The 14146-nt window shown below is 41.7% G+C and overlaps 1 pseudogene; it reads left to right on the top strand.

Moving 5' to 3' along the window:
* The first annotated feature begins 6538 nt into the window (after window positions 1-6538).
* On the top strand, window positions 6539-8669 carry LOC110287126 (uncharacterized; annotated as a pseudogene).
* The last annotated feature ends 5477 nt before the right edge of the window (window positions 8670-14146 follow it).

Raw genomic sequence — 14146 nt, 5'->3', positions numbered from 1 at the left:
AAGAATCTTAAAATAATGGCCATGTGGGTTGGCTAATTGGAGTTAACAGCAGCCCAGACAAAACAGCAAACTATATCATTGAATCATGGCTGGGAATAGACATAATAGCATAGAGGATAGATATAACCAGCTCTTGTGCTCATTAAGGCTTATTATAAATATAAGGGTGGTGTGTGTCTTTTATCCAGAAAGTAAATGGTCAAAGGCAGGATAGAAATCCTGGATCGAGATGAAATATTTTTACAACACAGGACATTCTTAGGACAATAGACAAAGCTTGAGTGAGTTCTAGTCTATTGAATTCCTGTTGATTATTGTCTCGTGGCTATGCCAAATGGTATCTTTATTCTTTGGAAATATGAACTCAATTGGGCAAGATACTATATACATTTGTAGTCTCAACTACTCAAGAGGTTGAGGCAGGATCATTGAGCTCAATAGACCACCCTGGGCAACATACACAACCTTGTTGCAAGAAAGGAAGGAAGTCAGGTGTGACCACACAAGTCTATGTTCCCCACACTTTAGAGCATGAGGTAGGACAGCAAGCGCCCATTTCAGAACAAAATAAGAAAAGGATACGTATCCCAGAGTATTTAAGGTTAAAGGATGTATTATTTCTTTAACTTAAGTGCAAATGAAAGTTAGCATGAACATAATCCTTTTGTATACTTTACATTAGTGCACTGGTGTGCAAGAGCTGCCTAATAGCAGGTCACAAAAGGTGATTGTACACTTGTCTTCCTAACTGTGGTCCCACGATCTCTCATTGATATTGCCATGGAAGTCAGCAAGCACAGTGGATCAATGCTACCAATACTATGCATGGTAGGTTATTAAAATATTAATAAACATATCCATCTGGGTTCTGATTGGTGGCACATACTGATGATAGTCTCAGCACTCAGAAAGCTGATAGAGTGAATATGGAGTTCAAGGCTAGCCAGAGCTCTAGAGACCCTGTTTCAAATTCAAAACAAGAGAACCCACCAGTGCTGCTAAATACACAAGGATAATAGTAATATGTTATCCACTGATCATCTGGAATTCTCTTTCAAATGTGTCTTCCCCAGAAGAAGATAAGTAAAGTATTATCGTAACTTTGTAGTAATTTATTATATAAAGGCTTTGTCCAAGCATACTTCTTTCCCTCCAAGCCTCCATTGCTTCACAGGATTTTGAGAAAGCCTCTGTCGAATATATTCTGTCTCTTGTCCCTTCATGCCAGCTTCTAGAACTATAGGAAAGATACCTAAAAGATCAACTAGAGCTGTCCTTCCTACTTTTAGAGGAGAAATACAAGAGTCAAGAAATGAACTTCTCACACACAACATGATGTCCTGGATAAGAGTTAGTAGCAGCATCCCCTTCTTATCCCTTAATTTCCCTTAAGCCCCTCCAGAACACACCCCTTTAATCCCAGCACCCAGGAGACAGAGAGACTGTTCTGAATATTGAGCTCTGAGGCAGTCGGGGGTACATAGTGAGAACCTGTCTCAGGAAAAAAAAAAAAAGGAAAAGAAAAGTAAACAACAAAAGAACACGTTTTCCAAACTAGTTTCAGATATATGAACATCCTCCTCTTCATCCTGGCAAAATTGAGTATGTTTATTCAAGTCATAAATAGGAGCAACTATCTTACATAGCATTCAGAAACATAAAATTCCTTAATCAATAAATACTTGTTATAACCAGTCATTTAGAATCTGTTTGTTGAAACATGCTTTTTGACTTACCAAGCTATAAAATCTACCATGTATTTTCTTGGAGTTGTAAGTGAAGGGCTGACTACCAACCATGAAACTAGGTGCTTCGTTTCACAGAGGGTGCTAGGTGCTCAAATGCCTAGGTGGAAATTATAAACTTTGCTCAGTCTTGAGTCCCTCTTGAGATGGCATGCTTTCAGATTCAAATAAGAGTTCTGGAACACTTTGAAAAATCAACCTAAAGTCACCTTACATGAAACTCTATAGTCAGCATACTTTGAGAAGTGAATCTATAACACAAGGAGATAAACTCAGAGACATAAATATAGATTGCTAGGAGCAGTAATTGGTCCCCCCCCCCATTTATTCCGTACTGGGGACTGAACCCAGACCTCCCACACTCTAGACAAGGACTCTACCACTAATATATGGCCCCAGTTTTGTCCTTGTTTAAAAATAATATTTTGGGGCCATAGAGACAGTTCAGCAATAACGGCACTTGATGCCAAGCCTTGGCAATCTGACCTTGATCCCCAAAACTCACATGGTGGAAGGAGAAACTGATTTCTGCAAGCTGTCCTCTGACCTTTAAGTACATGCTATGGCACATGCATGTGCATGCATGTGCACACAACACTAAGAAAATAGACAACCAAATAAATGAAATTCAATACAAGCTTTTCAATGATATTTTCTTGGACTGGAGGTTTAGATCAGCAGTAGGAATGCCTGCTTACTGAACCCCAATGTGGCAAAATATTAACAAGCAAATAAATAAATAATTCCCTTCATAACATCTTTAGGAAAACTATAAAATTCAAATATGACAAGGTTTCAAAATAACTACCAAAAGAAATTTAATGAAGTTAGTAGTCTATTTAAGGTCTCAGTCACCAGAGACATTTTAACTGGGGTCTTTATTCCTTTATGAGTTGCTGAAACATTCTTAAGGTTTATAGCCTACCATTCAAAGCAAGTTCAGACCAATAAAACACCCACTTGACAAACTCAGGCTTATTTCCCAAGAAGAAACAACAAAACAGATTTCGAAGAAAGGCGTTCATTTTTATGACTGTTGTGACACAGTGCTCAAAAACCTTTGAAGTACAATGATCAATCGGTATTTTTACACATGATATAAAAGTAGTATGCTGATTGATTGGAGGTGAGGTTCCATCCTCCAATCTGCAGATAGTAGTACATGAAAATCAAAAGGAAATCGAAGATTAATAAGACCAGTCTTTGTTAAGACATCATAACTTCAATCAGAGTAGGATTTTGATGCCCAAGAGGATGGCTGCAAAGCTTAGAAACTCATAAACAACGAATTTTGAAAAGATTATAAAGGATGAGACACAGTTGCTTTGCACATTATAAAAAAGAAAAATTCAATGTCTTTCCAGCAATGTAGAAAGATTCTTTTTTGGTTTGTTTTTTCTTTTTCGAGACAGGGTTTCTCTGTGTAGCCCTGGCTGTCCTGGAACTCATTCTGTAGACTAGGCTGGCCTCGAGCTCAGAAATCCACCTGCCTCTGACTCTGCCTCCCAACTGCTGGGATTAAAGGCATGTGCCACCATGCCTGGCTAGAAAGATTCTTATATGCATGTATACATGAAGATAGATGCAAAGATAGTCATTGAAGCACTTTCATAATGGAGACCACCTAGTCACAAAAGTCACTACTAGACGGTAATATATCCATACAGTGCAAAAGTATTGAGACACAAATTGATGGCACAAGTATCAATATGGATAACACTCAAAAATATTTAAAAAGCAAAGTATAAACATAAAGGCTAACACAAGGCATTGATTTTTATTGGCATTCATATATATTTATGATTTTTTTTTAGTCTTCAAAACAACCTTATGAAGCAGGTACTAGTACAAACTCCCAGTTTCTAGGAAAAAATGAGGCACATAAAGATTAAATAATTTCTAAAAGGTTACAGAGCCAGTAACATATACAGTATATACTACTGACTGGGTCTGGTTCCAATGTTTGTATTCTTACACTCTATTGTTTATTGTAAAATACTATTTATATAAAAGTTAAGCTATTTAAAAGAGTGTCATATAAAATTTATGGTTGAATATATACATGGTAAAATATGAAGCATGTATGGAAATAAAGGCGTCAAACCCATTACTGTGGCTACTTCTGAGAAAAGGAAATAGAGGAAATGAATGGGAACAGGAAGCTCTGATTCTATCTACAGAGTCTGATTTCCTTTTGAAAAAGTTCTCCTGTAAATATGGAAAATTTTTAAAAATCTAACAATGCTGAGTGGTAGGCATGTAGGAATTTATAATAATATTCTCTATTATTTTCTTTCTTTTTTTTTTTTTTTGGCTTTTCCAGACAAGGTTTCTCTGTATATCCCTGGCTGTCCTGGAACTCACTCTGTAGACCAGGCTGGCCTAGAAATCAGGAATTCGCCTGCCTCTGCCTCCCAAGTGCTGGGATCAAAGGCATGCGCCACCACACCCGGCTCTATTATATTCTTACCTGCAATGTTTTATGATTTTTGGAAAAATAAAAGAATTAAAAGGTATAATTTATTTTGTTTGGTTTCTTACATTGTTTGTTTGTTTGATGAGATAGATGAGATAGTCTCACTATGAATCTCGACTGGCCAGGAATATCCTATACAGACCAGGTTGGTCTTGAAGTCACAGAGATCCATCCTCTTTGCCTCCCAAGAATTGGGATTAAAGGTGTATACACTCAACCTAAAAGGTATATTATTAAACTAGAATATTAATTGTAGATCTCACATATAATGAACATTTCAGTTTGTAATTTAAATATTTATCAAAATGCAAAATAAAGATTCTATGACAGTCAGCAAACCTTTTGTGTTTCAGTTGAAATGCACTTGGATATTTAATAAAAGCTGGGTGATGGAGCCTGAGAAAAATTAGATTCTACAGATAAAAGTAATGAAAACTTCACATTAAAATCTTATTAGCATCCTTTCATGTAAGCACTACATATAAAGTCTCTTGAAAGACCATGCCCAAGTTTAAACCAGCAACCCAAACAGGCAGTTTGAAATTACTCAAGTGCAACCTTGTTGCTAATACATGAATATTCTATTGCTTAAAGAAAATCATATCAAGAAAACAGTTCCAGAAAGTATACTAAAAAAATCCGAGCTTCGTGGCTACATAGTTGTATGGAATAATAGGATCCTTGGTGTAACAACTAATATTTTTCATTTAAAGGTCAAACAATTGATAAAATGTGAGGGAGAAGAGAGATGAATGTATGTTTCCAGACATTCAAGTAGTTACACAAGAAGCCTTGAATCTAAGATCCAGCTGCTTTTTTTTTTTTAAGGGATGATGGAGATCTCAGGGTGTGGCTTGGTAATAGAGCACTTGCCCAGGGTGTGAAAGGCCATTCTGAGCATCCCAAGAAAACAAAAGCAAAAACACCACAAAATTACTGTTCACAGATTGCGGGGAGGAGGGGAACAGACCTCATTCCTTCCCTTCCCCTTCATCTCTTTTAAGGAAAACAGAAAATCCCCCAAATAGATTTTATGTCAATCTATCTTTCCCCAAAAAGACACTCAAGAGAGCTCAGGATTTTACAAATATCCATGTGAAAAAATGTCCTTTCTCAGACCTTCTGACCCACATTTTCTCATCCACAGTAATCAGCCCTGACTGAGATGAGTTTTCTACCTCAAATGCTGCTGTCTACCCACTGTACCTCTAAATGAAGTTTCTAGTGCTTCACTTCTCAAAGACTTCCAAAGCAGGCTTCCCACCACACTCCTAGGGTCCTACAACAAGTCGTGAAAGTATCATATTTGTGAGACATCTGTGGCCTCCTCTCCCCCGATGTATGTGAGCTCACTCCTTCAGTGTGCAAATCTGGGAAGACTAGAATTCTGAATACTGTTATGTCATAATGCAGAATTTCTCTTCTAACCCCAACAGATTCTGTATATGGAAGATTAAAAGATGGAAGTAGGGCTGGTGAGATGGCTCAGCGGTTAAGAGCGCCGATGGCTCTTCCAAAGGTCCTGAGTTCAAATCCCAACAACCACGTGGTTGCTCACAACCATCTGCAACGAAATCTGATGCCATCTTCTGGAGTGTCTGAAGACAGCTACAGTGTACTAATAAATAAATAAATATTTTTTTAAAAAGATGAAAGTACTCTTTAAGTTTTATTCTATATTATTTGGAACTAATAATACAGGTTTGGTGTACTTTTGCTCTTTGAAGATAGATTTTGTTCATTTGCGTCTCTCTTTCCCCTTTTACGGTTTATTTAAAGATATAGTCAATAAAATATCTAATACATGAATCTACTCTCCTCCTAAGACATAAGAACATGGAGGGAGAACTTCTGGCCCCGCCCCCACCCCGTAACCTGGGGTGGGGGGTGGGGCGGAGCTGGAGAACAAACGGGGAGGGCTGGCCAGCAAGAGGAAGTCGCCCAGGTGGGGCACAGTGGGATAAACTGCAAAGCCCTTTCCGGTGGCTCTCTTGTTGGGATTCACCCACGCACCCGGGCAGCAGGATTCCTGGTCTTTAAGCCGGAACTGATCTCCCGGCTGGAGCAAAGACAAGAGCCATGGGTCCTTGATCTACAGGGAGCAGAGGGGACAGAGGCACCAAGGATTTGCCAGACAGACTCCACTATTAGAACTGATTGCAAGCAGACCTGTGAGTCAAACCTCATCCAAAGGCAGATTCCTGGCTTTGAAGACAATTTGGATTCTAAGGTCTAGTCAGAGAATTGCCCAAGAAGCCTTGGGCTAAGCGTGAGTGGCTCACTTTTCCAGAAGTACCATTTGAAAAGTGAGGCCATGATGCCCAAGAACTCCACAAAGGATGCTGTCCAAGAACGTAAGGAGCTGCAGGCTACTGATGTGGGTTATCAACCTGATGGCCAGAGAGACCACCTGAGCTCAAAACTGATTCAGCGTCAAAGCGTTCCTACCGGAGAGAATCGTTACCCATGTGAAGAGTGTGGCAAAGCTTTCAGGTGGCGCTCTCGCCTGAATCAGCACAAACTGAGCCACACTGGAGAGAAATCTTATCAGTGCAATAAGTGTACAAAAGTCTTCGCTTCTAGCTCACGACTGATTCGCCATCAGAGAGCTCACACCAGAGAAAAGCCGTTTAAATGTGACCAATGTGGGAAGCGCTTCGCCCTGGCCTCGGTACTCATTCAGCATCAGAGAATCCACACCGGAGAGAGGCCATTTAAATGTACTGAGTGTGGGAAAGGTTTCCACCTGAGCGCAAAACTGGTTCAGCATCAAAGAACTCATACTGGAGAGAAGCCGTATGGATGTGAGGAGTGTGGGAAAACCTTGGGTCAGAGCTCAAGCCTTGTCCATCATCAGAGAATACACACCTGAGAAAGGCCTTTCATTTGTCAAGAGTGCGGGAAAGCCTTCTGCCAGCACGCACAGCTCAGCAGACACCAGAGGATGCACACTGGAGAGGCCCTACTCCTGCCAGGAGTGTGGCAAAGCCTTATGCCAGAGAGCAACTCTAGCCCAGCATCAGAAGATGATGCATACAGAGGAGAAATCTCAAATGCCGAGAGCCTCAGAGAACCCAAGCCTTATTGCCTGCCAGGGAAATACCACTGAAGAGAAGCCATTTACGTGTGAGCAGTGTGGCAAAGCTTTCAGGTGGCTCTTTCGCCTGAATCAGCACCAGGTGGTCCATTCTGGAGAGAAACCTTATAAGTGCAACTGAAAGAAGATGAAATTTCAAGACCTGTAAGTCATATAAAGTACTCAGAAATTGCTGGTTGTTTGTGAGCCTAGAGGCTGCCTGGGGCTGAGAACAAAGAAAAACAAACCCGGGCATGCCCTGTTGTTAAAACATTCCTGGGAACAGCTTGACCAAAAAGATAAAGAGGAATGTGAAGACATAACAGGGCTATCTGAACTGAGTCAACAACTCACAGAACTCTGACACCCTGACCTGCATGTATTCTTTCTTTTGCTGATGTTTGAATAAGCCAATGGTGTGTCAGTATGCTGAATTACCCACCCCTAAGCCCTTTACCCCATAAAAACCCCTAGCTTTCGAGCCTCGGGGTCAAATCCATTGTCTCCTGCGTGAGATATGTTTCAACCCGACAACCCGGAGCTCCACCATTAAACTGCCTCGTGTGTTTTCAGCAAGAAGGATTCTCGTGGTGCACTCTCTCCCGAGACTAAAGTGGGGGTCCCCAAAAGGGGGTCTTACACAATAAGTGCACAAAAGCCTTTGGCTGTACCTCATGACTGATTTGCCACCACAGAACTCACACCAGAGAAAAGCCATTTAAATGTGATGAATGTGGGAAGTGCTTCGTCCAGAGCTCACACCTTATTCAGCATCAGCGAATCCACACGGGAGAGAAGCCTTACGTGTGTGATGACTGTGGGAGAGCTTTTACCCAGAGCTCCAGCCTCATATACCACCAGAGGATCCATAAGGGAGAGAAGCCATATAAGTGCATCCAGTGTGGCAAAGTCTTCAGCATGAGCACACAGCTCACCAGCCATCAGAGGACTCACACCGGAGAGAGACCCTGTATGTGTAACGAGTGTGGGAAGACCTTCCGTCAAAACTCAACCCTTTTCCAACACCAGATAATTCATGTTAGAGTAAAGCCCTATGAGTGTAATGAGTGTGGAAAGGCCTTCAGCTGGAGCTCCTACCTTATTGAACACCAGAGAATACACACTAGAGCCCAGGGGTGCCATGAATTTGGGGACACCTCTGAAAGTTCCACCCTTTTGAACCATAAAAAAAGTGCACACTGTAAAAAGTTGTACCAGTGTGATGACTGCAATAAGGTCTTCAGGTGGCATTTGTACCTGATTATCCCCAGAGGATTCACACAGGAGAGAGGCCTTACAATGTAATGCCTGTGGCAAGGCTTTTCATCAGATCACAAAGCTCACTCAGCACCAAAAACTTCACATGAGATAAATAATTTCCCTAAATGTCTTGGTTACTTCTCTCTTGGCTGTGATGGCACCATGACCAAGGCAACTTAGACAAGAGTTCACGTGGGGCTTACAGGGGAGCGTTAGTTTCAGAGAGTGTTCACGGCAGTCTTGGCAGGGAACATGGTGGCAGGGAGCAGGGCAGCAGGCAGGCAGGCCTGATGTTAGAGCAGTCGCTTAGAGCTCACATCTTGAGACAGCCAATTACTAGGCAGAGAGATCTAACTGGAAATGGCGAGAGGTTTTTAAAAACTTCAAAGCTGGCCTCCCAGTTACATACCTCCTCTAAAGAGGGCATACCTCCTAATAATTGCCAAACAGTTCCACCAACTGAGGACCACGTTGGAACATATGAGCCCCTGGAACTGCTCTTAGAACTGCTCTAATGTAGATCAGTCTGGATTCAAACTATGTAGCCAAGGATGGCCTTGAACTCCTGATCTTTCAATTTTCACCTCCCAAAGCACTGGGCTTAGAGATGCGAGCTGCTAGTGTAGCTTTGGGCAGATTTTGGTTTCTCTGTTGGTCTCATTGCTGTGTTTATTTTTCAAGACACAGTTTCTTTGTATAACCCTGGCAGTCTTGGAAATTGCTGTGTAGACCAGGCTGGCCTCAAACTCAGAGATCAAATGGTCTCTGCCACCTGAGTGCTACAATTAAAGGCATGTGCACCATGCCAGACATCTCATTAACTATCTTTACAGAAATAAATGTAAAACTTTTTTCAGACACTCACTGTGGCCCTCTCTAGTTTTCCTTCATAATAGATTTCTTGTTATTTCATGTATTCTTGAGGAGTTGAAGGAAGCCTTACTGTTATCTATTGCCTGCCCCGTGCCCATCATCAGATATTTTCCTAAAACAATGATTTGTCTCACAGTTTTCAATTGGTGGCAGTATGTCAGGAAGCTTTGTCTTGTTTTTGTTTGTTTGTTTGTTTTGGTGAGCTGCATCCCCAGCTTTCCACTCACTGTAGAGGTTACCTGAAAGATTATATGTGGTGTTGGGTTATAGCTCACAGCCTTGTGTTTGATCTGAGAGAGACACACAGAGAGAGAGAGAGACAGAGAGATAGAGAAGTGACTGTTGAATGACCCCTATACTCACAAGGCATTCACAGTAGGTGGGAAAGACCTTAAGATAAATTGACAATTACATCATCATGTGGTCAGTGCTATGCCCGAGAGTATAGTATATATAATAGTTTCAATCGTTGGTCCCTGGGTCAAGTAAAAAGGGTCAAATTCTATCCCTGATATTTACTAGCTGCCACTGTAAATATCTACCTCCTGCAGTTAGGTATAGATTTGAGTTATTTATAGGACTGATCAGTAGCCATCATGATGGATTAGATGTGGAGCCCAAAGAGCTGGGGTGAGAACTCTGAGGTTGTGGGAGATTGCAAGTAGGTTGAGTGAAGGGCACACACCTGAGCTTCAGAGAAATGGTCTAGTGGTTACGATATACACAAACAAAAGGTACTGGAGTTGTCTCCTATCAGCAGTGTGATATTCTTACTGGTCTTGTTGTTCCTGGACCCAAAACAGTACACTGCTCCCATGATGCTCATGCCTTCTTTCACCTTCCCAAAGACCACAGGCTTGTCTTCCAGCCACTTAGTATCAGCCGTGCAGATGAAGAACTGAGAGCCTTTGACCCATCATTGGCTATGTGTGGGAAGCCACATGTGCCGTTGCAGAGTGGCACAGGCTTCTGCTGGCCACCACGTATACATAGGCAGGAAAGTTTTTTGCCAAGATGAGGTTTTGAGAATTAACCAAAATTGACCAATCAGATGAGAGAAAAGTTAACCAATCAAAAGAGAGAAAAGCTAACCAATCAGAAGAGAGAGAAGTTAACCAATCAGATGAGAGAGAAATTAACCAATCAGATGTAGGCATGCAAATGAGGTGGTAAGCATCAACCAAGCACAACCAATCCGGGTGTGAGACACGCCTCTCCTAGGCCTATATAAGCAGCACCAGCTCTGGGCTCGGGGTCTATTCGCCTCTACAATCAAGCTCTCCCAATAAACGTGTGCAGAAGGATCCTGTTGCAGCATCGTTCTTGCTGGTCGAGTCGGACGCGCGCAAGAGCTATGGACAAGAGAACAGGCCCTTTGTGCTTCAGGATAAAGTTCTTATCTTCAGATGTCTTCCTATAGATGAACATACCACCAGTTCCATCATGGCCTGTGAAATCACCATCTTGGGATATAACTCCTGGAAGGATTCTGGGGAAGGAGGAACCCTTGCTCTCCCTCTCCCTCTCCCTCTCCCTCTCATAAGAAAAAATGTACCCTTTTCAGAGCCTTTTTCCTAGATTTCTACTTCCTTTGGGCATGAGAATGTCAGGAGCATGCCAAACTATAGCAGGGGAAAGAGACAATAGAGAGAAATAATCAAAAGCTTAATGGATATGTATATGTACACATACATCTATACCTATCACAAAGGATGAATAAAGAGGTAATAATCAGCTATAAGATTGATAAAACTGGGGTTGGAGAGATGGCTCAGTGGTTAAGAACAGTGACTGGTCTTCCAAAGGTCCTGAGTTCAAATCCCACAACCTCATGGTGGCTCACAACCACCCATAGTGAGATCTGACACCCTCTTCTGGTGTGTCTGAAGACACCTACAGTGTACTTACATATAATAATAAATAAATCTTAAAAAAAAAAAAACATACACACCTGATTCTGGGAGTCAAAGTCAGGTCTTCATGATTGCCAAGCAAGCTCTTTACCAACTGAGCTTTCCTCACAGCACAGAAAAGATATTTTTCAGGGGAAAACTTATTTGTGTGTGTGTGTGTGTGTGTGTGTGTGTGTGTGTGTGTGTGTGTGTGTTTGGTTTTTTCAGACAGGGTTTCTCTGTGTAGCCATGGCTGTCTTGCAACTGGCTTTGTAGACCAGTCTGGTCTCAAACTCACAGAAATCCTATGGCCTCTGTCTCTTGAGTACCTGGACTAAAGTCTTACGCCACTATGACCAGAGAGAAAAATCTTATTGTATAAAGTAACATGTCTTTCTTGAGAAAATGTTCACCAAGATTTCTCTTTCAAGCCGGATGTGGTCCTGCATGTGTTTAATCCCAACACTGTAAAAAGATACAAAATAACAAGCTAGCCTAAGATAACATTTCAAGACTGTCTCAAGAGGAGGAGGAGGAGGAACAACTAAGAGAACAAGGACGGTTTCTACACTAATCCACTCCACTCTGGACTCTTTTTGTTTTTTTTTTTTTTTTAGATTTATTTATTTACTATATGTAAGTACACTGTAGCTGTCTTTCAGACACTCCAGAAGAGGGCATCAGATTTCGTTACAGATGGTTGTGAGCCACCATGTGGTTGCTGGGATTTGAACTCTGGACCTTAGGAAGAGCAGTCGGTGCTCTTAACCACTGAGCCATCTCGCCAGCCCCAAGATTTATTTATTTATTTCATGTATGTGGATATACTGTTACCATTTTCAGACACACCAGAAGGTGGCATCACTCTGGACTCTTAATTGAACCAGTTAGTTTGCTATTTTATTCCCAGCTTTGATTGGACATCACCAGGAGGACTTGAATATCAGCATAAAACTTGCCAAATGACACATGGTTACACTTCCTTTTCAGTTCCTATAGAATGACTTTCGAAGAGCTCTTTTGTTTTCTCCTTATAGCTGAGCACCAGTTTTATGTTTTAGAAACCATTTATTTATTTATTTATTTATTTATTTATTTATTTAATTGCTTTGTGTCTAATTTCTTTTTTTTTCAAAACAGGGTTTCTCTGTGTAGTCCTGGCTGTCCTGGAACTCACTCTGTAGACGCTGGCCTGGAACTCAGAAATCCGCCTGCCTCTGCCTCCCGAGTGGTGGGATTTGGCCACCATGCCCGGCCAAAACGTGTTTGTTTGTTTGTTTGTTTTTGTTTGTTTTGTGTCTGATTTCTAAGCCATGTTTATTCCATGTTAAAGGCTGGCAGTTTCAGACTCTTGAAGGTCATTACTTCTTTCCACCTCATTTGGTGTTTTGTTTTCAGTTTGGCTTCTTTTTTGTTTATGTTTTGGTTTTTTTGAGACAGGGTTTCTCTGTGTAGCCCTGGCTGTCCTGGAACTCACTTTGTAGACCAGGCTGGCCTCGAACTCAGAAATCCACCTGCCTCTGCCTTCCAAGTGCTGGGATTAAAGGCGTGCACCACCACTGCCCTGTGGTGTTTTGTTTTGAGTTCGGGTCTTATGTAGCCCCAGGTACCTATGTAGCTGATGCTAACCTTGAACTCCCAATCTTTCTGCCCTCAACTCCCATGTGCTGGGATTGTAAGTGTGCACCACCAAACCAAACTTTTCCCCATTTAAAAAAATGTTAATAATTTTTTTTCCTCAGTTCCTTCCATCTGATATTTCGTTTGGATCGCTAAAAATGACAAAGTATAGAACAACAACCAGCATAGGAGGATAACTGTGAGGCTGCTATAGTGGCAAACATACCTGCATGGTAAACAGCAGTTTTCTAATTGGTCATAAGACCCACTCAACCAAAGGGACTTCATGCCTCATACTGGAAACTTAGTTAACTACTCAGTGCTAGTGAAGTCATGGTTCCTGAATGTGTCTATAATGCTGTGAAGAGACACAATGACCATGACAACTACTATAAAGGAAACCATTTCATTAGGGCTGGGTTACAGTTCAGAGGTTCAGTCCATTGTCATCATGCTGAGAAGCATGGTGGCCGGCAGGCAGGCATGGTGCTGGAGGAGGAGCAGAGAATTCTACATCTGGATCCATAGGCAGCAGAAGGAGACTGCCACACTAGGACTAACTTGAAAATACCAGACCCCAAAGCCTACCCCACAGTGACAGACTTCCTCCAACATGACCACACCCACTCTAACAAGGCCACACACACTAGTGCCACTTTCCATGGGCCTATGTGGGTCATTTTATTCAAACCACCACACTGAAGAACCTACAACCACTGCTTTATTGAGCCAGTATAATCCCTAACTACATTCTAAGTATCTGTCCTTATACCCACAGCTAAATGGAGTATTTCCATCATCAAGGAAACTTCTCTTTGCAACAGATGAAGAGAAGAACAGCAAATCACAACCAAATCAATATAGAGAGCTGTGGCACACGGTCCCTCCTGATGCATTTACAAAACAACTCCCACACCTAAGGCTTAGGTTAGGGAATATTGCAGAAGAGCAGGCTGAAAATTGTAAGAGCCATAGGATCGAGGAGTTTGCTGGGAGATTGTTCAAGCTAGGAATGTCAGAAGCTACATCCATGAAGTCTCACCAACATAACTGCCTAAGCATGAGCTGAACTACGAAAACAATAGTAGATATGCTAACATGGAAAGGCAAACGTCCAGGAGACCTCAATCCTCCACAAAGAATTAGGGTCAACTAAGGAACGCTGAGACAGTGGAAAAACAGTCTTCCTAGGAAAGAGCACACC

The sequence above is a fragment of the Mus caroli genome, unplaced genomic scaffold (genome assembly GCF_978045245.1).
Source record: "Mus caroli unplaced genomic scaffold, Mus_caroli_1 scaffold_5, whole genome shotgun sequence".
In the NCBI taxonomy this organism is placed as follows: domain Eukaryota; kingdom Metazoa; phylum Chordata; class Mammalia; order Rodentia; family Muridae; genus Mus; species Mus caroli.
The sequence above is the reverse complement of the archived record's forward strand: the minus strand, read 5'-3'. Positions and strand labels throughout refer to the sequence as shown.